At 37.9% G+C, this 6,452-nt stretch overlaps 1 non-coding gene across 1 annotated transcript; it reads left to right on the top strand.

The window, feature by feature from the left end:
• The first annotated feature begins 3,928 nt into the window (after positions 1-3,928).
• Positions 3,929-4,116, top strand: LOC119473006. Its single transcript, XR_005202175.1, has one exon. It is a non-coding gene; the product is annotated as a U2 spliceosomal RNA (small nuclear RNA).
• The last annotated feature ends 2,336 nt before the right edge of the window (positions 4,117-6,452 follow it).

The raw sequence follows: 6,452 nt of genomic DNA, 5'->3' as shown, positions 1-6,452 counted from the left end.
CCTTATAAACTCTGTTATTTTGACTCTAACTTGTGCTACAGGTTATTTCTGGCTTAAAAATGAAGCCAGGTTTTCTGTAACTTCCAAGTATTCATCTGGTTATCTTTAGGCCTTTTTCATTTCTGAGGGCAAACTAAGTATAAAATAATAAATAGCAGGGTTGTGTGACCTGAAAAAGCATATTCTGAAGACCACAGGAAACTCTGTAAACCATTGCTTTGCCTCATCAAGAAATTACATATACATGCAGTAGAAAGCAATTTTGGATCCTGATTCTCAAATGCCTTTCATCTGGTATTCTGTTTCAGAACTTATTACTTAATAAGCAGAATATGTGATATTTAGCAAAAACTTCCCTGAACATCAATTTTCATCCAACTAAAATCGAAAAGCTTTCCAAGATAAGCAATTGATAAAGTTTAACTGTCTAAAATTATTTCATGTGTAGAATGGACATATGGGATACAAGAGTACATCTGGTGGTTGGAAATTGAGCATGTACATGCATTGGCCTAAAGTGTGCTAAAATTCTTCACCTTCTTGCTCAAATTCCAACTCCTACAAGAAACCTTTCCAAATCATAGACAGCTTTAAATTAATATTTCTACATCAACTCTTAGCAACTTCTAAAACACTTTATTCATATCTTTAGTATTGTACCTATCACAACTTGCTTTACATTGATTATTTGTGCACACATTACACTCAGTAGATATCAACTTAATTCAATAAGTTAACTGAACACCAATCACATGCTAGTCCCACTCACTGCTGGACATTAATAACTAAATGAACTTTGTAAAGTCCATGGCTTAGTCTTACTGAATGGTGTATTCCTCTTTCTTTCTAGAATTGTGTGTTTGTTGATTTTGATAAAACCTGAGGCTTCATCTTTAAAGAATGATAGAATGATACTACTGTGCCTGTTTCTTGAGTAAATGCAAGCAGCAAACCTAATGTAAAGAGCCAAATACATGATTTGATGGAAAGATGGTGGGCTGAGACTCAGTGTCTCAAATACCAGGGATAAAGCAAGTGGGGGGACAGAATGATGGAGCAGGCATTTTTAGCTGGGGAGACAGGAGGAAGTGGAGGAAACAATATAGTCATCATAACAGAAACCACCACGTATATTCAGGTAAGGACTGTGCTATGTGCTTCTTATAAACCAACTCACTTATTCCTCCCAACAATTTCCAAGGTGGGCATTATTATTATTTCCCTTTCATAAATGAGGAATTTTGCAGGTGCTAATATCAGCTGCCTGTCTGAGTTCTGTTCCTAATTTTTTCTTTCTCTCAGAACCTTGATTTGGTTCAGATAGTCACCTCTTCCCAACACAGACCAAATACCTACAGAACAGGAAAGTGGTGCTTTTAGCTGTAAGGGAGGCCCTAATTAGTTTAATAGTAACACCATACCTTCCCAATGATTTGTTCAGGAACTCAGGCCTAAAATGTTCAGTTCATGGGCACTGCCTGGTTCTAGAATTTGTTGAGAAATAGGCATGTGACCCAATTCAGGCAGAAGGCTTGCTTGAAGTCTCCCAGGAAAGAAGATTTTCCTTTACTTGGAAGCAAATCTTTCATTTCTTCCCAATTTAACAGTGATCAGATATGAAGCCAGAAGTTACTATAGACATTTTGCCTTCATGATACAACAAGGAAGGATTTCCAGTTAGATGAGCCAATGCATTTGCTTTCTGTAAATGTCAATCTGAATCAGGTTTTTTTTGTTTGTTTGTTTTGATTTGTTAGTCAATCTGAATTAGATTTTTTTTTTTTGCTTGGGTTTGTTAGTTACTGCTGAAAGCATCCTAAATGACACAAACTTGAAGCATGTAAGAGGACCAAATGACTTCAAAAGTCACACATATTGCAGGTCAAGAGCCAACTTTAAACTCAAGTTCCTGTGACCAGAGGTCAATACTCTAAACACATTCTTGCATGGCCTGCTTGTGGCAGCCTGGAGAAATTCTACATAAATCTTCTGAGAGTGCATCTGCACTTTTGATGTGCCAGATTGGGCTTCCTAAATAGGCTCCTGTTTCTGTCACTTTTACTGACAACTTCTTCCCACTGTTGTGGTTCTTTTATTGGGGCTCTGACCCAATATTTTCATAGCCAAGCTCCACCTCTCTCCCACAGTCACTGGAGACACTTTCTTAAACTCTTGGCTAGCAGCTGCAAGGCTGCTCCAATTCAGATGCATCTCTCAGGAATCACAATTCGCCCACCTGTGAAGCCATCTCTCTTTAGACCATCCCTCTATCCATGTGTACTCAGCAGCTCAATCTCCTAAGAAATGCTGTAGCAGCCCTGACCTGATTAAGAGTTCGTTTTGTCTCACAATACTGATTTGGGCTGCTACTCTCCTTTCTCCTAGTCCTAAACATATTAGATTCCAGGATATTTCTCTCTGGCCAGCCCTGCCTTTCAGAATCTATGCTTTGCAATTGAAGTGGGAAGTGGCTGGGACGCTGTGTTGGTTATGGTCAAAGATGGGCCATGTATATTCCACTATCATAGAAGGCAAGATAAGAATTATAATCGACATCTAAAAAATGTAGTTGGTGTAAAAAGTAGATTAATCCAAATTTTATCTAAGAAAGAAGAAAAAAAAAAAAAAAAAAAAAAACAAGAGAGAGAAGTTTATACAATTGATGAGAATATCATGTCTTATTTTTAAATAGCACCTGAGAACCCACAGTAGTCAATGTTTTTCCTCTGCCCTGCCTTGTAATTCTGCCCCTTAAAGGTTTGTGCTGGCTTCTTTTAAGATTTGAGATCTTGCTTGGTGAATTTGAAAAATGGAGACACAAATTGCTGGCATATTGAATTGCTCCAAGGACATAATGAAGTTATCTTGGCAGATGAATCAAATGATAGTTGTTAAGCAAAAAAATCAGGAAAATAATTTAATGTTTATACAGTGTTGCCAAGAGTCACATCTTTTAAGATTTCAAAGGAGCAGCTAGCTGCCCAGAAATCTTGATAAATGTATGTTGACACCCCAGAAAAGAGTGGCCATTCAATTACTTCCATACTATATCAGCTGAACGAGGAGATGAAAAGCATATGGTTAGAAAATGCCCCCAAGTTCACGAGGCCTTTGACTGTTTCTAAAAGATTTGATATTAATATCCTTTTCAAGTTGGTCTCAGAGAATTTCCTTTCAACCAGGAAAACTAAAGTGGTAAGATTAGCCCAAGTTAGCAGTCAATTCAAATCAAGTACACAAATTTATATGTATTCATCTAGTCCCTTATTCAGCCAGTTATTCATAAACCCCGAAAATATTTATTAGCCACCTACTTAGTGATAGACTCTATGTGAGGTTCCAAGCTTATCAAAACTAATGTGTAAAGAAGCTCTTTTAAGAAACTCACAATAGGCTGGGCATGATCGCTCATGCCTGTAATCCCAGCACTTTGGTAGGCCAAGGTGGGAGGATCACCTGAGCCCAGGAATTTGAGACCAGCCCTGGCGACATAGTGAGACCCTGTATCTGTAAAAAAATTAAAAAAAAATTACAGATGCTGGCCAAGGTGAGAGGATCATGAGAGCCCAGGAATTTGAGACCAGCCCTGGCGACATAGCAAGACCCCATATCTGTAAAAAATTTTAAAAAATTACAGATGTTGGCAAGATTGCAGAGAAAAGGGTACATTTAGACACTGTTGATGCTAGTGTGAATTATTTCAACCATTGTGGAAAAAAGCGTGGCAATTCCTCAAAGAGCTAAACAAATAACTGTCATTCCACTCAGCATTCCCATTACTGGATATGTACCCAAAGGAATGTAAATTATTCTGTCATAAAGACACATGCATACATATATTCATTGCAGCAACATTCACAACAATAAAGACATGGAATCAACCTAAATGCCAATCAATGGCAGACTGGATAAAGAAAATGTGGTACACATCGCTTCTCGGCCTTTTGGCTAAGATCAAGTGTAGAATATGTGGTACATACACACCATGGAATGCTGCATAAAAAAGAATGAAATCATGACCTTTGCAGGGGCATGGATGGAGCTGGAGGTCATTATCCTTAGCAAACTAATGCATGTTTGCTCCATGTTTTCACTTGTAAGTTGGAGCTAAATGATGAGAACACACAAACACAAAGAGGGAAACAACGGATACTGGGACCTACTTGAGGGAGGAGAGTAGGAGATGGGAGGGGACAGAAAAAATATCTGCTGGGTTCTAGGCTTAGTATCTGTATGACACGCCCCCATGGTATGAGCTTACCTATATAACAAACCTGCACATGTACCCTTGAACCAAAAATAAAAGTTAAAACAAATGAAATAAAAAGGGCACATATTTTTAGAAGTAAAAATAAAAATAAAATAAATAATAAATAATTAGCTGGGCATGGTGTCTCATGCCTGTAGTTACTCAGGAGGCTAAGGCAGGAGGATCACTTGAACTCGGGAGTTTAAGGCTGCACCATAATTGCACCAAACACTCTAGCTTGGATGATAGAGATTCTGTCTCAGAAACAAACAAACAGACAAACAAAAACACTTCACAATGTAGTGAGCTGTGGGAAAAGGGATTAGGACCCTGTAAATACTACTCATTGCAATACAATATGGTTGATACATGCTCATTCAGAGGCTTAAAAGATGACCTGGAGGTAAAGATGAGTTAAACCCTCCAGGGAAGAAGACACCACTGAACCGACAGGTAGACAGAGACAAAAAGAGAGAGCCTGTGTCCACCATACTGGTAAAAGCAGAGAAAATGATAGGATAGAAGAAAGAGGTATGGAGGCTTGAAGCAGCTTATAAGACCTTTGTGATATAGGCTCAGCAGGACTTAGAGGGAGAGAGAGTCTAAGAGGCTGGAAAGATCTATGGGGCAGGATCAGAAAGGGATGTGGGTTAAGATATTCTGATTTTATACTCTAAGTGATGCTAGTCCTGAAGGCTTTGTTTTTCAGGTGCTTTAGGAAATTTACCTGGCAGTAGAAGACAGGATGGGGAGGAGGAGAACAATATGTATTCATAACAACCAGTGTGAGCATGTGATGCTTTCTGACCAGATATCTTCTTCAGGTCACTTTTTCCTTGTTTCCTGGCCAACACTACACAGCCAGCAACCCAAATAGTCTGAGTGAACCGTAGCAAGTCATTTAATTTCTGAGTCTGTTTCCTTCATTGAGAATGAGCAATGGATTTTTCCATTTCTTACAATTTATTTAGAAGGGAAAGAGTTTACAATATGAGGTAATTAAATTCAACTAATATCTATGGCAGACCCACTATGTACTTATTATTCTGCTGTTTTAATAAAAGAATTTAGCCCTTGTATTCATTATAAGAAGCAAATGAAATAATATATATGGAATGGTTTTATGCATGAATATGCAGGGATATTTATATAGGAATATGCTAGTTATTTTTTTTTCTGGGTAGAATTATAGCATCAAGTGAAGAAAAGTGAGTAAAAATGGTGGCTAGAGATTATCTGGATCAATCTCAACTTTTTAATTAGTGTTGAGATTGATCCAGATAATTTCTAGCCACCATTTTTGGAAATATTAAAATATATGAGATATTAATTATACCTTAACTCATTCCAAAATAAATCACATTACAGACACATGAAGAAACTAAGTCCTGAGAGAAGATGGTCTTAGGGAAACATGGTTTTCTGGTTAGAGAGGGATGTTAGAACTGCCTCCCCTTAGCAAAGCCCACTGCACTTTCTCCTTTACTTTTCTCTTTTAGATGAAACTTACATGGTAATGTATTTTAAGAAAATAATTGGAATCTCCCCTTAAAAACCAAGCAGTTAGTTCTTGTTTTTTATCATTTTCGTATTGAGAACATTTGATGTGTATGCATGTCTGGGTGTGTCTCCTACATACACACACACACACACACACACACACGCACACACACACACAATAGTATTCTCATACTGATGTTCCAACTGGTTCTCGTACCTCCAACATTGTAGGTAAATTCAGCTACCCCTGTTTAAAAACACTCTTGGTATATGGAATAATAAGGGCAAGAATTAATATGCATTGAAAAACTGCAATGAGTCACAAATTTAATAACTATGAATTAAAGACTAATCATTCCCATTCTACAGATGAAGACTGAGGCACAGAGAAGGTCACATACTGGTTTAAATTTACATAGCTATTTAGTGACAAAGCTCAGGTTTAAATCCAAGTAGTCTGACTCTAGACACCTTCTTCCATTCTAGTCTAGGGAAAACAAATCTGATCTAAAGAAAACACCATCAACCCATGAAACACAGCCAGGATGTTGATCATTCTGGAGATCAATTCCATAATCTCACCCAGAGCTTTCCCTGGTGACCCTCATAATGTTGAGATCCTACAGGGAACTGCATAGGAATGTCTAGGCCAGAAATAGGTGGTCAAGGTGAGTTTCCTTGCCTCTCTTAAGTTTGCAGGAGA

This window comes from Cebus imitator, unplaced genomic scaffold (genome assembly GCF_001604975.1).
Source record: "Cebus imitator isolate Cc_AM_T3 unplaced genomic scaffold, Cebus_imitator-1.0 Scaffold127, whole genome shotgun sequence".
NCBI lineage: Eukaryota > Metazoa > Chordata > Mammalia > Primates > Cebidae > Cebus > Cebus imitator.
The sequence above is the reverse complement of the archived record's forward strand: the minus strand, read 5'-3'. Positions and strand labels throughout refer to the sequence as shown.